Below are 26,975 nucleotides of genomic sequence, written 5' to 3'. Positions count from 1 at the left end.
GGTAGCCCATTGTGTAAATATCTACTTTAGAGGAATCTTGCTTTTAATAAAACTCAGTTGTCTCTGAATAAAAGGCAAGCTTAGGTCTCTGAGCTGAAATATGTAATCGTTCAGCAATGCTGTAAATGTGTGTAACCCTGTACAAGGCAATATAAGATGTCTTCTGTGTTAAAACTTTGACAGACTTTTGCTTTCTCTCCTTAAAATTGCCCTCTTCAGTATCTCTGCACCTGAAAAATTTAAGCTGTGATTCAAAAGAAGGCCTATTCTGCTTATTACATATGACTTCATTTTGTTTGTTTGGCAACCATCCTTCCTGTTCACTGCAGGGGGTGAATGTAAATTGTGGAAGAGAAATGGATGGGGAGGGGGACTAAGGAAGCCAAATATTTTACAGAAGACTGAATCTTCTGTAAAATATTTGAGATGCAGCAAAACTTCTGGGCTAGATTAGTTTTGAAACAACACTTATGCCCCCCTGCAAAGTATGGGGACAAATGCTTGATTTTGAATTGAAAGGAATAAAGGATGATGCTGCTAAAAGTCAGATGCATTGATGTTAGAGCCTGGTGTTTTACTTCTTAAAGCCCAGTGCTTCTCCTTCCCCTAGTCCCCCCTGCCACAGATCAGGATTATTCAATCACAACAGTGGTTTAACCATATCTGTGGTGGAGCAGGATGGTTGCTTAACGATGCACAGAAGCATTGTGCCCTGGTTTAGTGCAGGAAGTGGAAAATGATTATTGTTTTGAACTTGAACTTTGTGAGCAGACAGAAGATAATTATCAGAGCTGGAACTCCCCCGGGAAAGTGGGGGAGTGATGCACTGTACTTGTAGGAAGCACTGTGGGATCTTAAATATCTAGTAGTGTTTAACACTTTGGTTTTACATTTCTGCTTTTTAATTGATCTTCCTCCACTCCTCAGGGAGTGCCAGGGAAAACCCTGGCAAATGGAGGAAAACACAATTGCATGTAGACTTCATGTATTGTATTTACTGATAGACACCCTCCTGCCATTCCTTTGCTGGTGAGGCAGGACTCTTAAATTTCTGTCTTGATCCTGGTGTTACTTTCACTTGTAAAATGAACTCTTTCACTGCCTGGTTTACCTATATATATTATGGACCTATTACAACATGGAAAATTGACTTAATTGGTGATTAAGAGCACAATCGTATGTGAAGCCATTTAATCAGAAGCCGTAAGCCACTTGTGTAGTATTTATTATAAACTATAGTAGTTTATCTGCCTTCTTAAGTGGAAAAACCCACTGAAATGTCACAAAGTCTGCACAGTTGTGAAGTTACCATTTTGAGTATCAACTTTTTCATAACATATGAGTGTTAAAATATCACTGACCACTTTCTAGAAAAAAATAAGGAAAAAGGCAAAGCTGTGCCTTCACTGGATGTTTTGCTGTATTCCAGTGGCCTGTAACTTCGGCAAACTACCTGCGTTCTTCTGTTTGGTTTGGGTTTTTTTCCTGTATTTTGGCTGCTACTTTACAAGTTCTTCAACAGAAAATAGTCAGTGCAAGACTTCATCTTTTTTGCAGACTGCAGCATCTTCTGTAGATTTTTTTAAATACTGTTCCCTATTAAGTTAGGTAATTACTGAGGGGAGAAGAGTTTTTGCTAACTTACTGAAGGTGATACTTCTACCTATGGCAGGTACATGGGCTTTTTATTTTTGTTCTCAGAAAATAATTCCTTATTTTAAAAATATAGTTTAAAATTTCAAAGTAAAAATACATTAATTTTCAAAGTAAAAGTAAATATGTGTTCTTTATGATAATGTTTCCCTGATTAAGTTAACAAGACTACTTAATTTTACATTAACACAGTTGTGGGATTCTTATTTGTGGTGAAGTTTTAAAGGTAGTAAAATTAAGTCATTTTAAAAGAAAATTGTGTGATGATTTATTGTAGCAGAGTAGGGGAAATTCCTCTAGAGATTTTAATATCTTCCACCTGGTATAGAAATGAAAAGAAAATATTCTTTAGCCGGTGACTAATTTGTCACTAATACCCAGGGGTTCCTTCATTACAATGCAAAGATGTCAGTTTTAAGAGAAACGTACAGTGAAAAAACCCAGTGCAACTTCCTGTTGCAGACACTTACCAAAAGGAGAAAAATAAAGGTCTGGAAAGCAGCCGAAGTGGTGTGAAGGAAGGCTCTAAAGCTATCAATCAGGGCAAAATGGTTGAAGAAGGATTTTACCTGCAGGCTTCAGTGGAATTTATTAGGACATGTTTGAGGAGGAAAGTCACTTGATACGACTCCAGAGGAGCTCTGACATGCAGTAATACCCAGGCTGATGTTCAGTTCTTCTCCAAGCTGCACGTACTGCATCATGGTAATTGTTTGAGTAGGAACTGTTTGTTAAAAGCAGTCACATCGTGCTTACTGCTGGCTTTTTTACTTTATCACAATGTTAAATGAATCTGGTCCAAGACTTACTGTACAGATTAAAATGCTGCTAGAGAACACCTGTAGGTACTGACAGCTCAAAGCCAACACCAAAGATCATAGTGTCCCTTCCACATCAGTGTCTCGACAAGTCGTTTTTCCCAGCGGAGGATGTCCAGACACTTGCATAGTGTCATCACTTTGCATTTTCTGCAATAACAAGATTTTGACTCAGCTTATGTCCTTCCAGTACTGTGATTTCCAACAGCTCAGTATGCGCAGGGGGACCACCAGCTGTCGCAATGTCCGGAGAGAGAATTTTGGTCTCTGTTCCTTAAAAACCAGTTCTGCACTCATGTCACATTTGAGTAAGCACAGTAAAATGTGAGCATGAATACTGGATAGAGGATATCTGCTTATGACCAGCTTCAGAGTTTGAAATAGGTGATTGGCAATAGCAGCAAAGTGTCAGCCTGTGGTAGCAGAATATCTGCAAGCAGCCTCTGTTGTCCACTTTATGGGTGCAAGAATCACAGCAACGGGTCTAGTTTCCAGCGGAGGAGTGGATGCATTCGGATGGAGCAGGTATCGCCAGCCTGTACCTCTCCAGCAGTCTAGCTTCTTGAGGGCTTTCTGGTTTACTCTTCACCTACTTTTTACTACAGCCCAAAATGTCACGCGTTAGCAGTGTATGTCTGTGACAGAAGTAATGATTCAGTGTTAGGACTGCAGTGATGTTAGAGGTTTGGGAAGAAGTAGCCAGTCCTGCACCGAACAATGTACATGTTAGAAACGAGCTGCCTGACAACACTGTGGTAAAAGTGTTTGTTTAGAAAGCATGTCCTGCAGACTCCAGGCCATGTTAACACAGTTCTGTTTCTTGCTAGAAAGTAAGATTTAGTCTCAGCCATTCTACAGTTAGTTGGAGAAAAGGAAGATTTTATGTTCTGTCAGAACATTATTATTGGAAAGGAAAATTATTGGTTTTGCTGTTTCTTTCAGTTTCAGTGTATTCTTGAGAGCACTGAGGTGAATAAGGAACATTTTTGTATGTGTGGTGGGTTGACTTGTGATGGCAGCCAGACATCCACCTGGTTCCTTCCCCACTCCCTTCATGAGCAGGTTGCGGGGAGAAGATAAGATGAAAAACCTCATGGGTCAAGATAAAGACAGGGAAGGTTGCTTGCCAGTTACCATCACAAGCAAAACAGACTTAGGGAAGATTAATTTATTGCCAACTAAAATAGTGTTGGATGTTGAGAAACAAAGGGAAGAACTAAAAACAACTCTGCCGGCCCTCTTCTCTCAGGTTCAGCTTTGCTCCTTCATTCGCAGTTCCTGTACCTCCCTCGGAGCAGCGTGAGGAACAGGGGACTGCAGCCATTGTGTAACGTCCCCTTTCTACCAGTTCTTCCTCCTCCTCCTCACACTTTTCCCCCGCTCCCTTCGGGTTCCTGTCACAGCCGGCTGCAGCCGGGTCCCCTCAGGAGCTGCGGCTCCTGCAGCGCCCCCTTCCCGCCTTCCCCTGAGCCCTTGATGGGCCTCGCAGGGCTGTTTCCCTCACGGTTTTTCTTATCACTGTGCCAAATTTGCCCTGTCACAGAGGCACCACTGGCTTCTCCAGCGGGCTCAGCCAGGTCCTGCTGTGGGTCTGTGGCGGAGCCGGCGGGAACCGGCACAGGGCAGCCCCTCACAAAAGGCCCCTGCAGCCTCCCCTGGCAGTGTCTGGGCACAGACACCCAGTACAGGATGACAAAATCAGCACGTTATTAATTCATATTGGACTGGGATCTGGAGCAATTGCACATCCCATCCGGTGGGAATTGGTGGCGGTTTTGGAGTGACTTGCAACAGGGAAGGAAGGGGAAGTGTGACCTTGCTTATCCTGCCTCCCACCTGAGGTAAGAGGCAAGTAAATAAGCAGCAGTCCTGGCTGGTAAAACCTAAAATGGGATCCACCTTTTCAAAAGTCTCCGAGTTGATGCAGAAAGGCTATTGGGGCATCTTGTGGGCAGAGATGATCCTGCACAGAATGCTGAAGTCGTGCTTTACTGGTGTTTAAGGATTGATATTTTTTTAGAAAGCAATCTAAATGCGCTTGTAACGTGCTGGCTGTTGAAATGTGGTGTCATTTTTAAATGACTACCTGAACTAGGGACACCTTTTTTTTCCATGTTGAGGATCTTGTATTTGCTAGATACATTTTTTTTTGAGAGTGTTGTGATTTTAAGTTGCTTGTAATCTTGTAACTGCTCTGAAGGTGGGAAAGGCTATTGTAGACGACCTTTTTAAACATGTTGGATTTTTTGCATGTGTTCTATTAATATTCGTATCAAGAGTATAGAAACAGGTGGCCATCGAATGGTGGCCATCATCTGATCTTAATCATGTGCCCAAGGCTTAAATAACATTTAACATTTTCTTCAGAGGTTGGGCTTCAGGGCTTTTAAAGCCATTAACCTGAAGCTTGCATGGCATCGTTCTCCTACCTGATTTATGCTACAAAGGAAGGTATGCGTTCAGTTCCTTATGAGCCATTCCTAATGGTTGATGGAGGCTCTGTGCCAAGGAAGAGCCTGGAGTGCACAGGGAAGAGGTTGTCTGAGGAGGGCAAAGGGTTCTGCAGTTCTCCGTGGTTGTAGGTTTACTTTGAGAGGGATCTTGCCACTTGTGGCTGCTAACAAGGTGGTAAGTAAAGATGACTGCACCGTGCTAGTGTTATCACACATAGTAATGCACCAGATGCTCTGTTGGCAAACTAACATTTTGTTGAGCTTCTTTTGTGTTCTCAAGAGAGCCTTAAATTTATGAGTTTTGTTCTGGGAAGCAAGTTAGAAAAATCATTTGAACAGCAGTCAGCTCAGGAGAGAGCTCTATGTAAGTATTTTTTTTTATGCTTAAGCTGACAAGCCAAAGTCTTGCCCCAAAATATTGTCTGCTGCTCTACAAAGAAACTATAAGTCTTTCATTAATCATTTAGTGATCCTTTAACTGTATGGTAAACAAAACCCACCAGGCCTGTGTTGTCCTGCTTGCAGCCAATTCTCTTTTGCTCAACACCTCATGCAGAACTTGGTTTGAAACCCAATCTACCGAGGTGCTGCCTCCCCCAGCAGACATACAATTAATGACCCCAGATGTCTCCTTAATGAAGGGGTTTTGTTGTGCCAACACGATGCTCGCTGTCCTTCCTCAAGTGGATGCTGTGTTGATGCAGATAGCATTACCAAAAGAAGTAGTATGGAATCTGCAATCTTGTGGTCACTGGAATTTAAAATCCTGAAATTATTCTTGGCATATAAAGGTTAGTGCATACCGTGCTTATTTCAGAGTCACTGAAAATCAAGCCCTGAGTTGTGTCATGGTTTGTTTTTTTTTAGTGCTTCATGTTTTGTTTTTTTTTTGTAGTGCTTCAAACAATTGATGCATTCTTGCGACCTTTGGAAGTACAGCTTGGATTGTAATCCACGAATCAGATGTTAGCAAAGAAGAAATAGCTAGAATGTGACTTGCGGAGGCATTTTCAGATGGTCCCCGACAATGAACAGTGAAGTGCTTAGAGTTGGAATATTGCTTATGCAAAAGGGAAGTTGAAGCTTAGTTGCCAAAATCTGACTACTTTAACTTGCAAGTTGACTGAATATAGGTATGCTTTCCCCTGAAGTTTTAGCCTAGAAGTTGCGCAGCAGTTCCTGACACTGTAAATTTGAAGATTTCCAGGCTCACTTAAGTGCTGTCAACCAAAGCTTGTGTTCAGTCTTAAGCATTTTTCACTTCAGTTAGGAAGGCCTGAAATAATCAGTCCTTGGAAGGAAGTTGTGTTATCCTGACATGCATTTAAAAGAAATATTTTTCCTAGGTTGTAACTTTCTAGTTATCTAGTAGAGCTTTTTTGAAAGGTCCAAGCTTTTTTATGGAAAGGTCCAAAAACGCTGCCAAGGTATATGCGTGACTTGAAGTAAACCCCCAAAGTAGTTTGATACCCCTGCAAATAGAACAGTGCTGCAAATACCTAAAGTAGATGTCAGAATAAGAATTGCTGACTCAAAGTCTGCACATGACTGTAGTTTATGGATTAGGTGGGGTGGGTATGGTGCTCAAAGACGTTATTAACCTGTTTGTCAGTTAACATTAAAGTAGTAAAAGTGGTGCCAACTTCAACTGTATTGGAGTACTTAATTGTAATCCTGTGTTTACAGGGAAGTACAGGTAGCTGTCACCTGAGCAGTGGAGTTAATTTGGGCAGATTGTCTTACTTGGCATTAGAACTACAGTCACCCTGCAAGCAGTGGGACCTTCCTCACAGAAGTCATGTTGATAGATTGCAGGTATGGTTTCAAGACTGGATTAAGCTGACTGAGAGCTGTGTTAACATTAAAAGAAGTGGCTTCCTCAGCTTGACTGCATGTTCCTGTCTTCTCCTCTCTGTTGGTGCTATTGGACATGCTACAGTCATGTTGCTGATCCAGCTGAGAAGAAAACCAGAAAAAAGATCAGTTGCTTGGTCTGACTGTAAACAGACTTGTGCCACTGCCTCTTGCAGGAGCTTGTGGCTGGGTGGGGGAGAGGACAGGGTTGCATCTTTGGTCAGTACTAAGGTCTTTGATTACAATCATTTGAAGCTAATCAGATCCTGAGACAGATGATGATACAGTTGTGGGATTACCCTTGATAACTGAACTTCTAGGCAACAGTTTACAAAGTGTAGTTAACTTAGTTGTTGAGGGTTAATCAGCTTGATGCTTTAGTTCAGGCATTTTTTTGTGTTCTCTTTTATTTGTGCACTTAATGTATAAAACTCGTACCTGTATCTGGCTTGCACTTCCAACAGTATGCGCCAAGTCCTGTCCTGCGCCTTCACCTGTTTCCCAAGGGCACTTTTAGGTAGATATTTTTAAAATGTGCATCTTAAGCACATTCCAGAGGAGCTTCAGAGTAAAATGTCAAGTTTTCTACTACTTTCTTTTAAGACAGCCAGAGAACCTGGAGAATAATCATGGTTGTGCATTGAATGAAGCACTTCTCCCAGTCATAGGAAGCCCATGATGATTTCCTCCAAGTTCAAGCCGTGTGTGACATCCTAGGTGGATAATAGTAGCACAGCGATCCTGATTTCATCCCTGTCTGGAATCCTGTCAGAAGTGACTTGCCCAAAATGTTAACACCAAGTTAGTAGGACAGTGTTGAGAATCAAGAATCCTTAATTTCTGGGTTTCTGAATTCATCGGTACATTGACTATTTAAAGACCTTACTGAAATGAGCTATACTAATCCCAAATTTTGGTTACGATTTGGAAATTATCTTTTAAAGTAGCATTAACTCTCCCTTCAAGAGGGGTTGGTAAGATTGACTGATTAGCTATTTTAATTATTGAATGTAGGTTACATATATACAAGAAAAACTTCTCTCTGACGAAAGCATATTATATCTTGGCTCTTAGTACTAACCAGCTCAACTTTAATTTCACAGCTTGCTGCCAACAGCTGCCTTACTAAGACAGTACTCATAATAAATGAAATTTCACCAAAAAAGAAAAATGAAAACTTCGTTCCAGCTGGATTGAAAAGCAGTTGGAGCATTTCTATCCTGCATAGAAAGCTGCCATCCACATAAACATTTCAAATTACTTTTTCATTTTTAATAATCAGGATCAGACCTTTTCTTATTATTGAGGCAAATGCAAGATATTAGAAACATAGAATTTCATTCAAAGTCCATTATATATTGAATCCTGTCCAAAGCTAAGCAGTTGAAGTGTTTTGGAAGAAACTCACCTTTTAGTTCCAGGTTTTCAGATTTTTGACAACTTACTTGGAAAGGACCCCTGAAATGAGCAGGCTGCTCTGGTGCCGCTTAGTAGTGCTCAGAGGGACATTAGTTGCTAGTTAGGTTGCTCTTGGAGCTGTTGCTTGTGTATTGTTGAAAGCCCTGCAGCTGATGAGGGCTTGCCCGGACTACCAACGGGAATCTCAGTTAAATTATCACACAGCCTCTCTGCACATGGAAGAGATTAGTTCTCATAGCCACAAACAGAATGAATGCTTTGTACTTAGTACCATAATGTTAGCTCACACTGAAATACAGTGCCAGTAACCAACTCCTTTACCAATAAATTCACAGTTCTAATAACCATGTGTTTTTACAGCATCCTGATCCAAAAGGATCAAAGAAACATTGATTTATTTAGTTTTGGGTCCCATTCCCTGTTGTTCTCGCTCCTTCGCCTTGCTCCACATGAGCTCAAAAGAGCCATATATGAGATGAAACCCAACTGTTGTTGTATAGTCCACAGCAGGGAGGGACACTTCACAAAACCACAGAAAAGAACATTTTAGCCAGTAGAAATGACAGGAAGTGTTGTGGGCAGACAGAACACAAACACTAGAGCCTGCTTTGACCAAGTCTGTATCAACCTGTCTAAACTGCTGTAAAGTTCTGTACTGATGATAAATGGATTGAAAGCTTAGAAATTCAACATCTCTGCTGTTGTATAGAAATATTTGAGACAGCGCTGATCTTTCCAAAACCTGATTTAGAATGCAACAGTGTTAGTTCCAGACAATGAAGCTGAGAAGTGTTGATATGAGTGTCTGATGAAGCAGGTACTCATTAGTCTGTAGAAGTGCCAGAAGCAGAAGCATTTTATCCTTTGGTTAGGAAAAGGTGAATAATGCTCAAAAGGAGCATTACTGCCAAGCTGTTGGTAATGTGATCATGTCACCAGACCTTGGTAAAGGCCCCTTGTCCTATGGCAAGCACGTGCTAAGACATCATGTAACATAAGTAGTAAGTAGTCCATGGGGGCTGTTTGGAAACCCTCAAGGTAAAAATCCCTAGTTGTAGGGCTGGTTGATGTTCCTCATCAAAAGACCAATCTAATACAAGAAGGTTTCTGAAAACTTGAGTTGACAAAACCATTTAGCAAGCAGTACTGAAATTACTTTCCAGAAAGGTGGTTTATGGTTCAGACAATATTTGGTGGCAATTGTATTACAGCAGCAAATAGAGGTCCCAGCCCCACTCTGTAGGTAGTCACAACTAAAGTACTTCTTGCCTCAGAGTATTTATTTCTCATGACCAGTGAAAAATATGTGGAAAACCAGCATGGACACAAGATACAAATTGCCATGACCAGGTCATTATTTTGTTAGGAAGTAAACCAAATATTTGAGTTTTGCCTCTGAATTACACAGCTTAGGGAAAGCTCAGTAATTCCTAATGGCTGAACACTATTTCTAAGCCTAGAAATCCTACTTCTGACTTTAAAAGCTTTTTAAAAGAAGAACCTGTAGCTAAGTAGCTGCAACTTTCACTGTTTTCAATGTCTTTCGATCCCATCTTAGACCAGGGTAATGAAATAGTTGTTGGTTGTATGAAGGTTGGAGGGTCTATCAGAACTGGCAGTTGTTCAGGGAAAAAGAAATCGATACACTGAACAAAACCCCTGTCAGCAACTGGGGAGAATCCTTTTCTGGCATAATTCTTACTTCAGCATATTTATGCTGTTAAAGTATGTTGTCACCTGGAGCTTTGTTTGCTTGTTTATTGTTACCTAGGGTCTCTAAAGTAGAGATTGCAGCCAGTACTTGAAGCAGAGGAGTCAGAAAGCGTTGTGGGGAGAGAAAGATGACATGTTTCTTTGTTCAAGAGCATGTTTCTTAGGGGTTTTTATGGAAAGGTCCAAAAACATCTTTTGCAAAAACACCACTACTCTGTGTTTTTGTAGATGGGAATTGGCTGAATTATGTCCATGTGCCTGTTCCTAGATAGAGAATGTATGTTGGAAATACTTAAAAATTAGAATGATTGAATATCTAAAACTTCCCAAGTGTAATAGTTCTCCTGCATCCAACATACAGTGCAAACCTGGTTTTGACATTTGATCTATACTGTTCAAAGGTCTTTTATATATGCAGAGGGATTTACTGCTTTGTAATCAAGCTGCTGAAGAAAAACATTGTCCTCCCATTCACTAGGGATGACTGTAACAAATTAAAATGTTTTCCCATTAGCCTTCTCTACTTAGCTGAACCACTTAAAATTACTTTGGACTTTGCCCTTGTCTGACCTCATCACCTTTGCTCAAACATTTCTGCTTCCAGGAGTGCAGTGGTGGGTTCTAGAGCCGTACTCTGTGACTGATGTTACAATTCATCTGAGATTGGAAGCAGAATACCAAGGTGCAGCCCATTCGGATTTAAATACTTAGTTTTAAAAGCCTAATGCACTGCCTAACTTGCAGGTGATCTCTGGCATAGTAGATTGCTGTTAGTGTTAGGAGCTGATTGCAGCCTGAGTGCATGCAGATATTTCAGTTAAGACTGCATGCAGATGAAGACAGGTTGTTTCAGGTTTAGGTTGTTGTTTTTTTTCCTTTATTGCTCCTGTGAGGTTCCGTGGCAATAATGGCTTTACCAGCTTGTGCTCAGAACTGTAGAGTTGAAACAACCAAATCTCTGAGGTTTATCTGAGCACAGAAGTACATTTAAACTAGTATATATGAAGTTCTCTCTCATTATCCTGCTTGTTAAATGCAACCAGAATTACATTGATTTACAAAGCAAACTGCAGGTTTAAAATTGCTGTTCTGTCAAACATACAACTCTTGTTTTATAACTGACAGTGCCCAAGTGTTAAATGCTTACACATTAATCAGTTATGCTAAAGTAAAAAAACCATGCCAAGTTATTAGACAGTATGTATGTAATTCAGTTCTGGATTGTTATTTTTAGTTATGATAGGAATGGAAGACTGATTTTCTTACTGAGTTCCCACATCTTGTGTCCTCCTGCCTGTTACTTCTCTTTGTATTCAGGTTCTCATTCAGGTTTTATACTTCTTGCTGGCTTGGAGCAGTAACTTGGAGGTGATTTGAGATGGTCTCAATGCAGTGTCATAATCTGGAGAACCTTAGAGAAGGTGCCATGCTTGTAACAGTGTAGAGAAATACATGGCATTACTGAATGGGATTCTTTGAAATATTACAATGAAATGAATGTACAATTGGAATGCATAGAGGAATAGTGATAGAATTAAGAAGGCTTTTAACAATATAGAAATCGCATGTTTACCTGTAGAAGTCTGACCAGATTGACTTGTTCCTGAGCCAGGAAAGCATGCAGGTCAGGCCCAGAGTGGCCCTGTGTTTGTGGTGTACAAGGTAGTTCAAATGTCTGACTTTGGAGGCACTGCTAGTGGAAAATCCCCCTGGCTAGCCTTGGGTATGCACACCCTGATAGATGGCATGTTTATTAATGCCTACAAATTAATACCTTGTTTTATAGACAGTGAAACTGGATAGAGCTCCAACTATGTCTCAGTACACCCATATTGGAGACAAGTAAATGCATGAGGGAAGGAGCTAACTGCACCCTTTTGGAAACACTGCACACTTGTGGGAAGGGAGCAACTCAAAAACAAGCTCAAATGGCATTCAGCAAATAGATCTTGCAGTAACCTACTTTTATAGGAAGTAGTTGCTAATGCCAGTCTATATAATTCAGAAAAACCTCCAAAACTGTCCTATAAATCCCTGCTATTCCAATTTTGAAGTATTTTTGTTAAGCAAGGGCTCACTTGTCAGAACAGAAAAAGCAGCCATAGGATTCTTGGCTGGTCGTAGTGAAGATCTCGCATTCTAAATATTTTCAGCTATCTGTGATTGTTCCACATAAGTAAAAATAACTGATAGTCTGCATAAATTTGAATAAACATAAGGAAACCACAAGCTGACTGCAAATGCTGCTTGAAGAAGAAAAGTATAACCTGTATGTCATTGATTAGAGTAATCAAATCATAGCTGAGGGTACTTTGGTATCACTTAGTGTTTTCTGGTCAAGAGGATGCTGGGACTGGGGTAATTTGTGGGAGTCATACAGGTTTCAGGTGCAATGTATAGGATAGGGAATATCTGCCCAAGAAATGTGAAAAATTACTGAAGTTTCTGAGGCTATTTTTGGAATATCTACTCATGTATTTTGGGCCATTACAGTGCCAAGGACAATATCATGAGCAGTTGAGGAAAGGAAACATGTTCTCTAGATTTGCAGTTGCTGGTGTGCACTTGCATCTTGGGAGGAGAACAGACCAAGCGGGGTTTTTGCCCAGTGATGCTTGTTTCTGTTCCAAAGCACACTCTTGGCTTTTTGCTTATGCAAGTATGCAAGAATTCATAATCTGACCTTCTGTATTATCTCTGTGTGTACATAACCTGCAATTCATTAAAGAAATCCTTGCTGCCTCTGCAGTGTCTGGGAGCAATGCAGAGATGAGAGTGGTCTTAGCAGTTGGACGAAGTTGCACACAAAACCACCAGCTTGAAAGAGCTTATCACTGGTGAGAGAATAATCTCTGGCATTTCATAAATCAGCAGCAGTACTAACATGCTGTTTGGAGATTCATATCACTAGCAAATTAATCATGTTCAGGAACACTCCTGTAGCAATGTTGGATGAGATGCTGTGCAATGCCTTTCTGCCAAATAAAGTGCAGAGAGAGGGGCCTGTGGGATGGGAGGCAGAGAAACCAGGCTTAGCTTTCATATTACCTCAGTGTTGTCCTTGATAAGTCTTTTAAAATGTTTAAACAAAGTCACAGTGAAAATCTTCCTAGCAGCTTGACTGATGGATGCTATTGGCAGAATATGAGGAAGGAATGTTTTCTGGTTCTGACAGCCTTAGTTTCCATCTTCAGAGGAAGCATCAACAGAAGTTTGCTCAGTTGCCTTCCAAGCCTGTAACATCTCTGCCATCCTCCAGCCCTGGAGTGGAAATGATCATAAGGCTGTTCTCATGTAAGGAAGAGTAGAGATGGTAGGGGGTGCAGTATTTTTATAGGCCACAGGAAAACCCCATTTTGGAGTGAGAACTAAACCTGAAGTTCTCCCCACCTGAGTACTCTTCTTGAAAACCGTAGAGTTTTAATTGGTGTGAACAGAAAGGTTTGGTGTAACTGCAAGTAATTTTTACAGCCTTTCTACAATATCGCTTACAGTTATTCATAGATTCATGTGGTATTATTGTAACTGTTTGGTTTTTTTTCCCTTGAATTCACCAAGCTTCAATTTTGAATTCTAAAACCAATTAGCAGTATTTCCCATGCATTGCACTCCTGAATGCATACTTATATCTAAGTTTCCACACAGCTAAGGATAATGTTTATACCACTGATGTTATCTCCTCTTCCCTTTAAAAAATAAACATACACCAGGGGAAAAAAAAGATGTGTTGGACTATTAAATCATGCCAGTTCTCAGTTGTTGGGTGTTGCCTGCAAATTCAGTGCTGTAGCAATGCTAAAGACCCAACAGAATTGTTCTGCATGTAGATATTTGATAAACTCGTATATAGCCTTTATTTGGCTTTTTTTCTTTGACTGTACTTTTGTACTGACCAAAACTGAATACTTCCACTAAGAAGGAATGCAACTAACTTCAGCAACCTGGAATCAAGAGAGTACTTTGCATATTACAGTACATCACATTATTCCAGAGACCACCACTACTCATTTGTGTTCTGGTTTAAAACAAAATGTTAGTGACTCAACACACAGTATAAATCTGCTGTGTTTCAAGGCAGCTGTTAGATTAATTCTCTCAATTATGCTGTGCCAGTGGGTGCCAGCAAGTTCCAAATTTAAATGCTTTTTAATGCTTTGTATAGCACTGGGCACATTTTATAGAGCTGGGTAGGAGATATGCTATATTGTACCTAATAAACTGCTCTTTAAGATATCCGTGATTCAGCTGCTTGTATGGAAAAATGTATGCTTTGCATTGAGAAAAATCTTAACTCTTACAGCTGTCAGTATCAGGCTGTTGATTTTAAAACTTTGAATTTTTGCTTAAGGTATTTGTATGTGCTTTTCAAAGTGTTTGTCCTATGTATTTACTGGCAAAGCAGTTTGTGACAGGACAAGGAAAAAGTTGCCTTTTGCAATTAGATGTTGTTAACCTTTTCCCCAACAAGCCAGAAACTTCAGTTCTTGTGGACAGTCCTGTGATGGAGGGAAAGAGATGGAATGTAATTCTAGCAGAAAGTTGTTTTGTTTTTTTATAAATTGCACTGAAAGTTTTTGTGGTTTGTTTTCCTTGGTGGTTTTTGGTTTTGGGGTTTTGTTGTGTTTGGCTGGGGATTTTTTTCAATCCAGTGCACAGAAAGGAGCAGGGATTGTTTTTCACTAGTGCTCCATATCATTTCCAAAGGCTTTTCTCAGGCCCATGTCCCAGGAGCTTTTTTAACTTGTATGTCACAGATTCTTCTAAGTTTGTGTTACTTTCTCACTGATCTGTGTCTCAGCTTCCACTCTATTGACACATGCGCTCTAAGGAAGTAGACTGGTTTTAGAGGGAGAGGTTCTGGTACAGGCTGTCCTCTTGTAGTTTGGCATCTTTGTTGCACCCATTTACTCTGCAGTATCTATTTCTGACAATGTACCCTGTTAACCTTCAGTAACTATGTTAGAAGTAAAAATGCAGGATTTTGAGACATCAGACGGACCTCAATGCTAGTTTGTGAAGAGGAGCTGAACTAAGCAAAGCTGGTTCTCTTAATTGTGGCATTTCAATTCCATGCTTAAATTTGCAGCTGAACTGAGTGAATTCAGTTGCTGGGCTCCTAAAGAATGGAAATCCTACAAGGAGGCACACAGGCAGTCTTTGTGATGACAGCCTGTAAAACCAGCAGCTGTCCAGGGGTTAGCAGATTGGTTATGCTTCATGTGAACCATGGCGGGACGTGTGCTAACAGAAGATGCACAACATACCTAGCACCTATTGCTTGAGGGTAGAAACAGACCAGCTGGAGCAGAATGACTGGGATAGAAGAGTTACACAGCCACATGTGAATTAAAGGGAGAATTTAGCCGTGCAAAACTTGGGTGTAGGAAGGAGGAGAGATTATGTGGGCTAGGAGAAAATAGGAATGTGAGACTTACGCTTCTGTATTGACAACTGCAGGCAGTGTTTATTCTCTGCATTGGCAGAAAGCAGAGAAAGGTTGTGAAGTAGTAAGGGAGTCAGAAATACGGTGGTTTAATGGCATTTTTAGTAGGTGGAAGGTTGCTTTCCTTTCTTTGGCATTTGTTTAGTTTTGTCTGTCATGCCCTTATGCTGACTTACCTGAGTGCAACACATTAACTTCTGAGCTCAGCATGCTCAGAAGTGGAAAAATGCAGTAATCCCCACTTTACAGAGAAGGGAAATAGAGGCAAGCATATTAAATATGAGTTGGCTTTGTAAAATACTCCAGTAACAGGAAACTTGTGGCTGATACAGAACTGAATCCAAGTCTCCTTAATAAGAGCCTTAGCCACTGGACTGTGTCATCAGATTTGCCATTTCTGACAATTCCACTTGAGAAAAAAATAATTTCTTTTTTCCTAAGTGCAGTTTTATTGGTGTTATAGGTGCCTTTCTAGTAATTCAGGGAAATCATGTACTACTGTGATAATGTAATTTATCTGAGGTTTAACCCCTTTACTCCATATTTTGTTTTATTCCTGTACATGTGGTAGTGAAAGCCCCTTGGAATTAGGCATGGTCTCCTTTCTCCTTTGTTTTTCACTCTAGTTACCAGCATTGCTTTTCTGGGGAAGAGAGAAGAGAGGTGAGCTGCCGCATTTCCTTTGGAAGCCAAGTACTGCATTCATATAGTTTGCACGGTTGATTTTTCTTGTTGGTAGCTTATTGCTGCAAACAGTGGGGCTCGGCAAGCCCATCTCTGTAAGCTGCTTATGAGTGAACTGGATCTATCTGTGCCATCCTGTAGTAGCTGGAGGAAGGAAATTATTTTGATTCTTTTGTCTCTTGTAGAAGTTAGTCCATAAAAGTGTCAGAAATAAACTGTGATGAAGGTGGTGAGCTGAAGTTAATCCAATGTCAGGAAACACATCAGCTGTTGGAGCAGGCTGTTGGGCTACTCTGTGGGTTCTGAAATGGTGAGGGCCTTTGAAGTCCCACACGTGTGAGAGAAATTTTCCTTTAAGCTAGGGATATTGCAGATCAAATCTGAGTTTGAAGGTTAAGGCAGTTACCTCCTTAATGGCACATGTGTGCTTGTAACTCAAATATCCAAGAAGTTGAAGTTGGCTTTTACTTGCAGCTGGATTTCCTAATCTGTATTGATGATAAAATTCTTAGATTATTTGAATGAACTCTAGATAGCTGCCATTTTCTGTACCTACAAGAAATTTTCCTGAGCTGCCTTGCAGTCCAGTCAATGAAGTAGTCATCTCTGTTGCTGTCTTGGATTACAGCACTCTTGTGTTTAGAGCAGTCCCCTGATCTGGCATTGTGCTTGAGCAATCACTGTTGACAGGCAGCCTCAGAGGTGATGAGCTGCATTGCAGAGTAGCTTTTTGAGAGTTGGACTGGTGATCCCAAGGGCAAGTGGTATATAACTGATTGGAGAAAACTGCTCTTCAGTGAAACAAAGTGGGCTTTAAGACGCTAATTTGGTCATTGAAGCTTCCAGTAAAAGATGCTATGGTTTGTGGTCATTTAAAGGTTTCCTCTGGTTCCAGATTTGACAGTTTTGTTTGAAGAATTTGAAGCCACCAGAGAAAAAGTTAGGTCAGAGTAATCAGACCGTATTTTTTTTCAGTTTGTTTGATTTTTTATTTTTTTTTTTCTGGGGGGGGGTGGTGGTGGGAGTGGGGCAGAAAGTCAGATTTTCATCTTTAAACCAATTCTTGCTTTTTGCCTGTGTCTAAACAAGTTGCAACAGGAGGCTGTAATTTCTGTATGCGTCCACACACAAATACCATGTCGGATATCCCATTAGGAGTGCTTGTTGGTACTAATTATGGAGTTGAGGGTCAGATAAGTTGCTTGAAATCTGCTTTGAATGTTCTTACATGTTTTAGTAGTAATCCGATTGGCAAAATGTTATGGCAGCACACAGACTTCTGACTTTTAGCTGCTTGGTGAAGGTGGTTTCTTGTTTGAGAGTTGGTGCTTACAGAATTTTAAAATTTTGGGAAAATTGGGGTGGAGTATGGAGTTTTTCTGCTAGATAATGAGTTTAAAACACCAAATCAATAGCAATTGAAAAATGCTGCTATTACATGGCTGTCTAGTTGTCTGTGTGAAATAAGCTGGTGGCATCTGTCCAGTTGCAGGGAGATGTACATATCACAAATCATCAGACCCTTATATAGAGCAGAGAAAATCAGCCCCCACTTTTTCAGTTCCAGCTGAGAGAGAGGGACACAGTGAGGAAAATTTGCATTTCTCGTCTCTGTTCCATCTGTATTTAAAAAAGAAAAATACCATTTCTTTCCAGAGCACTGCTCCAGCATCCCTGAGTAGAAGCAAATTCCCTCTTGGGAAAGCATAATTGAAAAGTACTGGAAAGAGAAATGTGTTGAGACAGATGTGTTCTTGAATGGATCAAGCATTTTTCTCTGAATAATCCAGTGGAACTTGCAGTTGTGCACAGAGATTCTCCTGGCTAATGGGTAGGTGGCTGGTGGGTTTTGTAGGCTCAGTCTGGAATGATGGACATTTGAAAGGCACTGTTATGTTACACTTTGGTCCCTGCTACTGCCCTTAATTTTGACTTAGTAAAACTCTTCCGTTTTCATACATAAGTAGGTGCTAGATTAAGTGGTTGGCTAATCGGCGTCTTTGTTCCAGGAACAAAACCATGGTCTGTTTCAGCACTTTTACTGTTCTGTGTGCTGCTCATGGCAGCCATTGCAAACCTTTTTGGGTCTGTCTGCCAAATTTATTGTAAAGATCCTGGTGTTTGGTGCCAACCCTAATCTCTCTTGGTGCCAAACTTGGCTCCAGCAGCGGTAGCTCTACATTGTAAGTCTTGTGCAACAGTTGCATTACATCATGATGGAAGGAGGAAAAGGGATTTTAAAAATTCCAGTTATTCAAATGCAGTAATCACAGGGGCAGAGGAAACAAGATGGAAAACAAAACTCCTGCAGTTCAAATGTCAGTGTCCATCTTTACTTTGGTACGTCATTGGAGGCCCGTTTAGTATCATAAAAATGACACTTTAAGGAAGTGTTTTTCTTTATCAGGTCAGACTTTGCAAAGTAAAATAAGGACATTTGTGTGAATAATATTATGCTGGTGCATTTGTCATCTGGTATTTTCACTTCTGTGCTGCCCTGTAGCAGTGACCAAATGGCAGGATCTCTTCCAAGGTGCTCCATATAACCCTTCCTTCTTTGATAATATCCTCTGGTCACCCCAGTAAAAATCCCTTCCTTCTGTCTTGAAAATAAACCTGATGGTAGCAGCTTTGGGATCTTGGGTCCATGTTAGCTTACACCTGGGCTTAAAGAGAAAGCATCAGCCTATTGTGATACCAGAACTCTTAGGAAATCAGAACTCAACCAACCTGAACCTACGAAGTGAATCAGTCCATCCCATTTGTTATTTCTATGCTGCTATTTTAGCCTCATTTACAAATATCCACAGAAACAAATAATTAATGGAATAAAACCCTAGGAAACATCAGGTGAACATTTGCTCTGAGTAAACTCTTTCTCCCAGTGGCTGTTTCTGCACTATGAATTGGCATGAGTGACAAATCAGCATGCAGTTACTGCTCAAGCACTGCTTTTCATTAGTTGTCTTTTTTCCTCCTAACATTCCCAAGATATGCAGCAATTAGATTGTTACTTTGTTCACCACTGTTGCACTGTAGCTCTTTAAAATTAGAAGCCTGCTCCACTTAATTTTTATCTACCATCATCAGCCTGTCTTCTAGTTCAGAATATCCCTTTTTAATCTTTCAGTTAGTGATAAAGGAACAAAAAAAATTCCAACCTTTTGTTCCTGATGATGAAATAACCAACTCTCACTACAGAAATAATACTTACCAGCAGAGTAACTCCTACCCAGTTCACACAGATTCTTGAAGACCTTAACCTAAACAGTGACTTTTTCATGTGTTTTTAAAAGCATAGGATGAGCTCAGTGCTGTAAAAATGCGTATGTGGTATGCATATGTAGTTGCCGGTAATGGCAGCACAAACCTTTCTGCGTTTGTATGGGTAGATAAAAAACTACCACTTGCACATGGAGGTACTGAAGTTCCAGTAGTCAAGAACTGCTGCTGTTCAGAACTGCTTGCTCTGAAGTTAACTAAACCTTTAACAGCTCTATAATAGGGAATGGGCAAGGGAGATGTGCTGTATATAGCAAATGAATTACTATTGGAGCTGGAAGTGAAAACCTTTGACTTCCTGACTGTAGCCTCTAGAAAGCATTTCCTTCTTCAGATAAATTATTTGAGATCAATAATCATTATTAATAACCACACTTGATTTTTTATTTTATTTAGAGGTAGAAGTGTGGAGGGGGTAAAGATGGCTTTAATTATGTGAGTGAACAAGAGGAGGGCAGGATAACTTGAAGTTCAGGTGAGTGATAGCCTCTCTTCCAAGACCACCCTCTGCTGTCTTCAAACAATGAGAAAGGATTGTGACTAAGTGAATGTTAGAAGTTTATAAATCTGGTTTATTTAACCACAATATATACTAAATCCAGACTGGTAACCTAACCTACTTCAAATCAAAACAGGGAAAGTGTATTGGAGTACAGTTGGGCTTCCTAATCCAGGAACAAATCAGCTGTACATTCAAGCCATGCACTCAGAAAGCAGTGGTAATGAACAAGCACTTGTATTCATAGTACTCTTCATAGCAATTGCAGTAGTGTTGTACAAGCTTTGCCTACAGTATTTATGAAGAAGAGTATATAACGCAGGATCAAAAGGAGAGGAACAGCTCTTCCCACATTATTAGGTTTAACTGGTATGAAGATTATCCAGACAGAAATCCACTGTTGATCACAAATAGTCTAAACTTTGTGAAATGGTATTTCCATAAACCTTAGCACCAATGAAGCAATTTTATTCAGAAGTCCCATAAGTATATGTCCCCATCATTCCTGTTTTATCGATAAGGAGAGCAAGGCAGAAGGGTTGAGGGATGGCTTTTCCTAGTGGGAGCACACGGGCCTCTTGACTTTGGTATTAAACATGCTGTCCCAGTTTTGCAGAAGCAGGACAAGAGAGTCCTTCCCACCCACGGTACTGAGCCTCAGTGAATCCATCATCCTAGCAGGCAAACTGCCTTTGGACCAGGCAGCGCAACTTGGGTCCCACTGCTGCCACAGACGTGCTTAATCAGCAGTTACTTGGGAATCACAAGTTCTGATTTAGTGATGCTTTAATTAAGACCACAGCAAGGAAAATCCAAAATTAAAAAGCCCTAATGCAAAAATCTGTCAAGCAAGGAGAAGCAACTGGGGAAGCCAACTTTGGTGGGGGTATTATAGTTTTTGTTTTCCTCATTTGCAGTGATGGACTACCATAATGACTTTATAAATGTGAGGTCTGGTTGGGACTCTGCTTGAATTCCAGACTAAGATCAAGTCAAAGCAGTACAGGGTTTTCAGACACATTGTTACATTATATTATATTATACTTCCTGTTTCTTAAGGAAGTGTCTTCAGTTTTAGAGAGACCACAAACTGTCACATTTCCTCCTGGCATGTTGGGCATCAGTTGCATGTAGGACAACAAAGCCAGCATTTGTGTTTTCCCTCATGAAGACACTTTACAAATAGAGGAAACTGTACTAAAGAGATGACATTTGTTGCTTCTGGATCCTTGAGAATGATCTTTGGCTTATTCCTGCAGACAGATGAGGGGTGGAAGGGGAGAAGAAGAGAGTCCCAGTCAAAGAAAGATGCTTTCAACCATCTACATGTACAACAGACCTTCCTCTTTTCTGTCTTCTCTGGTCAGAGAAAGTCTGACTTGAGGGATTTAACCAAGGAAAGGGTACGTCATTCTCACTCCAGCCTCACCTGTACAGTTATGCTTGATATTTCCCTCACATCCAAGGTCCTTTTACTAACGTATATTTCATAGTTCTTTTCCCATAGCTCTTTTTGAATTATTACTCCCTGAATGCTGCTCCTTTACAGGCTGAGAATAGAGGCGCTGACACAGGCCTGTTATAAAGGGGCAGGCTTACCTTTCTCACTGGGTTGTTGCAGTCATTGCAGGGCTCTGAGATTTTTAAGAAGTAAATCAAAAGGGTGAAGAAATTCTCATAGTCTGGGAATGGAGAGCTTTTGGACCAAAAATGAGTGAGAGAACATGCCCTGAAGGACAGCGCTCGTGCCTCACCACCTTCTTGGCTGTCTCGTGTTCTGGATTGTCATTATTCAGCGGCATGGATATTGATACTGTAATGGTGTAACAGACTTCACCTAAGGATTTCAGAGCACTTTCCAGCCCCTAAAACCAGCTTAATTGGCAGGTTAGACTGTATTTCCCATTTTATAGAGGCCTTAATGTAGTCCTGAGAAACTTGCCTAATCAGTTGGTGACAGAGCTTGGGAGCAGAACTAGAGCTGCAATCCTCAGTTGTCTCCTTCAGCACCTACACATCATGTAGCTGTGAAAGTAAATATGACTGGCGAAGATATCCAGGCCAGTACAAACTGTGGGTTAATGCATGCTTGGCTCATACCCTGTTTAGCGCACTCCATGTCTCCTAACTGTCCATGAAATGATGCTTTTGTGGGACAGTGTTTGGCATCATCTTCCCTGTGGACAATTTGGATGCAAATGTGCTTAAGGCGTACAAGCGCATTTTTCTAAAATCTCCTGCTGTTGATGCAGTGTTGGTAAGCAGTGCTGTGTGACATGGTCCAGTCACAGGGGGTGAAACTAAGTGCTTTCCACATTAAAGAACTTGGTAGAAGCTGCTTTGTTTTACTTCAACATAAACTGCAGTCATAGGGAAAATTAATCTATTGTACCAGTTGATTCTTCACATAAACAGAAGAGGAACACTTATCCTGTAGTCTCTGTAAGGAAGGAGCACAAAGATCACAAAGCACAGTGGAGGCACAGAGGACTTGCCAGAGCATCAGCTGAACTACCAGGGGCATGGTGGGAAGAAAACTCCAGGTCTGAGCCTCAGACCTAGGCTTGTTCTCCTTTTTGTCTGGGCAGAACTGATTTGTTCTAGCAATGTCCTGTGTGGGAACTGTTCCCATGTGAGCACCACTCTTTCCTGCACACAATTACCTGTGCATTTTAAGAGCATTATCTCTCAAACATTGTGGGCAAGTATTTTCTAGCGCATTCATTTTTCTGTAGGAAGTTCATGCGTGATGCATTGCTACCCTTTGAATAGGGAGTTGTTCTTTAGGATCTGGTTGGTATAAATGTTTATGGGCAACCATGCACATTTAAATCTACAACAATGTGGAGCCATCCATCTGTTGAGAAGGACAGCTGCTCCTCTCCACAAGGTAAAGCCGTCCTGCACTATACTTCCTGGAAAATATTTCACTTTGGCACTTGTTTCAGCTAATGGCCAACTTTCACTGTGGAAGGAGTTACTTTATTTGTTTTCTTTAGGTTTTCTTCTTCATGGAGGTTATTATTCAAGAATAGTAAATTACTTAGTTTCTCAGAGCTTCTTTTCCTGTAAATTTCAAAGCTAGATGAAATCACTGACTTTACATAAGAGGAACATGCTAGAAGACAAAACACATTCTTGCACACTCCTGTACAGAACCCAGGTGATTTCAGCACGAGTATCTAAGTTATAAGCTGCTACTTCCTCATTCCAAATCTGATTGTTTTTCTTAAACCATATTTTTGTGATTGACATTACAGTGAGTTTTTAGCCTTTGTGATTCTGAAGAGAAGGAATAAAAAACATAATTTTTCAGACTGGAGATACCTGGGTAGTGACAAGTCTCATGGGCCTGACACTACAGGACCCGGTTAGGGAAGCCTCTGTAGGCAGTTGTTCTGTGTTATGGGCCATGATTCTGCAGCTGGAACTGCCAGAGTGGTTTTCTGCAGTTACATGTAGCCCTGGTGTGCTTGAGGAATATGAATGGGAAGAGGTGTAAGGGAATTAAAAAGCTTATGAATTTCAAAGAGAAATATAGAAACTGAAAGAGATACATGTACATCTGTGTGTATGCATGTATATCTATACACATACAAATTTAGCTTTCAAATGACTGTAGGCTATAAGCTTGTAGTGTTTCTTTACCTACTTACTCTGTACTGATTGTCCACAGTAAGACAGCTCAATAATTCTATTCTTTGGCAAATAATAAGGTCTTCTGCAAATGTTGCTCTATGTAGCATTTCTTATTTTGACTTATTCTAAGTGAAATCTCAGTGTTGAATTTCAAAAAACAGGGACTCAAATTATATACTGTATTTCCTGGTTAGGCTGCCAGATTGAAAGAGTGTGAACCCCATCATGAGCTCCCTTTGAATTTTCAAAGCTACCTTTTCAGCCTGTGCCTTCATAACAAACAGTGAAGGTAGCTTGGCTTGTTTGTTTTTATGTGTACTGAATCCCCTTTACCTTGGGCTGCTCAAGCAGAAAACGCCGCTGCTTCCCTTAGTCTATCTTCCTTCAATCTCTTCCCCTGTTAATTGCAGGGGGATGAATCAGAGCCCAGCCCAGCCTCCCTCTTTCTTAGTATTGCTCTGTCTGCAGCATGGGGGTAAAGGAAGGAGCACCTGGAGAAGTGAGTAATGAAGCCTTGCTAGGAGGAGTAGGAAGAACATTCACTTGTATGAAGACAGCCTGCTCTTTTAAATCAACAGCTCTGGGACAAGAAAGAAACTGTGTGTTTAAAAAAAAATTTAAAAATCATTGACAAGCAGTCTAGAATAGCAGGTGATGGAGCCTGGTGAAGCAAGCCAATGCTTCTGGAAATTCAGGATTTCCAGAGAAACAAGACATGCAATTATTGTTTTGCCAGCCCCAAGCGCTCAGAAATCTGAAGGCAGGTTTTCCTCAAAAAAGACAAAATACATGGAGTTGACTCAAAAAAATGCATGAGACAGGGTTTTTCATCTGTTTTTTACTGTCTGGTCTATGGGTTAGAGCAAGACAGAAAATTTCCAGTGAAAGTAGAATTTTGATCAGAAAGACTGTCTCATTTAAAAGAAAACAAAATAAAATCCATGTGGGGAAGGGTTTTAGAGCTGTTGAAATACTTTGGGTATTTTTAAACAATAGTGGTTTCTGAAGTGTGACAGAAATGGTCTATTTCATTATTTTCTCAGTTATTTTTCTTAAACTTGTTTAGAATTAACACATTTTAAAAAGAAAAAAGGAATTTGAAAATCTTAGTAAACCCAGTTTTTTTTTTTTATGTGAATTGGGTTATTTTAGATATACAGACTCAATATGAAAAAGTAAGGGCTGTTTTGCTTTGTGACAAGCTTTCCATTTGACTACTTGACTTAACAAACCTATTTGTGATCTATGTCTTACTTAAGTGCTTGTGCTCTTATTTCAAGTTTTGAGGATGGTTGCTTTTTTGTTGGAGTTCTTTTGTTTAAACTGAAGCACTATGTGTATGTCTATTTTACTTTGTTAGCGTTGTAATTTTTCCAGTGCTGGACTAAAAAAAAAAGATGAATGTTTCAGAAGACCTACAGTAAGATGTAAAATCTCTGGGACAGTATGTACACAGGGAACTGAGCTCAAGACCGCTGTCTTCTGGCCGGGGAGGGCTTGGATGTTCCTGCATGCTCCATGCACTGCCTCTGCCCAGCTTTCTTTCAGCCACACAAAGGCACTGCTCAGATGGGGCTTTCTCCCCAGCTCTTTCAGAAACAAGTGGCATTCTGCTTCAGTTGAAATGAAGATTATTTTCATCCCGCTGTGGGCTGAGTTTAGGCAGTGCACCACCCAGCTCCTTTCTCTTGCCTACTTATTTTTTCTCCTCTCTAGTACTTGCCTGAATCTTATCAGCAGTCGCAGGAAGGCTTAATTCTGTGTCTGTCATCTGGAGCAGCCTCACTACCACCTCAGTTTAATTTCTAGTTTCAATCTGATGTGCTTTGTCCCTTGCCTGTCTGTCACATAACTTTTCTCTTGTTCCTCTTGGTTTAATCGTTAGCCTGAGATACTATGTGGTGGAGAGTAACTCAACTGTGTACCTCCACCCCGAGGTGCTGTACAAGCCGTACTACTATGAGTCCTCTTACTTTTGTGTCTGGAACAGGCTGGGTGATGATAAATCCAGACAAGTACTGCAGCTTTTATTGTCGCACTACATCAGCAAAAGGCAGCTCTCAGGAATATAAACAGCCTGAGGCTTGCCGCCCTGCAGGTCACCTTGGAAGGATATCTTGTCATCGTGGCTGTACTGTCAGTCTTGTACATGAGCATTTATGCCAGCTCAGGTTTAACTTTATGCCTGTTCAGGCCTTTCCTGCTTACATCTATCAGATGTACTTTTGGATGAGCCAAGATTCTTCATAAAAGAGAAAATAGCATTGTGGTTTTCACCTGCTGAAGCATTTTTGAGTTCTTGAAATGGAAAGAACAAAGGATCTATTATAGATGGAGAGAAAACATCCTAACAGTGTGGGGAGGAATGTACTGACAGAGGAAATGAAATTGCTTTCCTCTGCCTTTGAAATGTGTGGATAAAAGTAGCCAAAATCTTCAGTATGGGAGATACACTATTATTATACCACCTGGAAGGTAGCCACAAGACAAGGTCATTTTCTCTGCTTATGAATGAAGTACTTTTTTGTGCAGGAGCAGAGTGAAATGTGGAGTATAATTTTGCAACCAGCTAGTTCTGGCAAAGCTGCCATGCTTCCCAAGGAGTTAAAACAGTTGAAGGCTTAATTCCCAATGAAAATTAATGAGACAGAGCAGGTGCTTTTGAAAACTTTACCCATGTGGAAAAAAATTACGCTAAATCTTGTGTTTCCTAGGAATGAAGGAAAGACAAAATTTTTAGGATTGGGTGTTTGTTTTCTTTGTATCAGAGACTGAGAAACCTGTCTTACCGCTTTTTTGCCGTTACTGTTCAGTAGTTCACTGCTGAAACTAAGTGGGAAATCAGATTTTCTTCTTTCTTATGATGAGTAGCACTGGAATCATAAAGCTGCATATCTCTACATACTAATCTGCACTATTTTTTTGAGAAGAATAAATGTGAAAGTAGTTGATCAAGTAATTAAAAACAGATAAAGTCATGGAAGCAAGACAAAAATGTTACTCTTGCAATTAGGCTGCAGTTCATTTAGGCTGCAGTTTCTGTCTCTGCTCCTCCCCTTCCCAGCAAAGCCAGCAGCAGACTTGGCTTGTACCCCTCCTGCCTAGGGCTCTGTGTTGGCATATGCATGTGTTTAGAAAGATCTAGTGGTTTAAGCTTTGTGCTTGGCCTCTAGCCAGATAAGAGTAAAAATTCTTGAGAAGATCATCACATGGAGTTGTTGCAGGGAGAGTAATTTCTAGATTTGCCTCTTCCTTCATGGAAATGCAGTCCCTCTTTGCAATTTCTTACTCCCTGAAAGTGTTTTGTCTTTCCCATTGTAGGATCTGGCAGGCTTTTCTCAAGGGCAGGAGTCCTATCTTCAGTTTCTCACCTGCTTCATTCTGCAGAGCTCCTAACTAATCGGTTCCTCCACTGATGGCAGATGCAGTGCTCATCCTGTTTATTTTCCACAAGTATGCCATCTTCCCCCCCCCCACTCTATACTGTCTTCTGCTTCTGGTATGTCCTTTCTGAACTC

General features: G+C 40.6%; 1 protein-coding gene across 8 annotated transcripts in view; it reads left to right on the top strand.

Annotated features, from left to right (window-relative positions):
- EYA2 (EYA transcriptional coactivator and phosphatase 2) overlaps positions 1 to 26,975 on the top strand; it is a 90,943-nt gene that overhangs the window by 8,969 nt on the left and 54,999 nt on the right. The window contains exon 1 of one of the 8 annotated variants that reach the window (XM_062642353.1): positions 4,040 to 4,312. The exons of the other annotated variants lie outside the window; for them this stretch is intronic. The gene's annotated coding sequence lies outside the window, so the exon portion shown is untranslated. Of the gene's footprint in view, positions 1 to 4,039; positions 4,313 to 26,975 lie in introns of those variants that run through there. 8 annotated transcript variants of the gene reach the window in all.

The sequence above is a fragment of the Pezoporus occidentalis genome, unplaced genomic scaffold, assembly GCF_034315485.1.
Source record: "Pezoporus occidentalis ecotype Australia unplaced genomic scaffold, CSIRO_AGI_Poc_V1 ctg70, whole genome shotgun sequence".
Taxonomy (NCBI): domain Eukaryota; kingdom Metazoa; phylum Chordata; class Aves; order Psittaciformes; family Psittacidae; genus Pezoporus; species Pezoporus occidentalis.
This window is presented reverse-complemented; position numbering and strand designations above follow the sequence as displayed.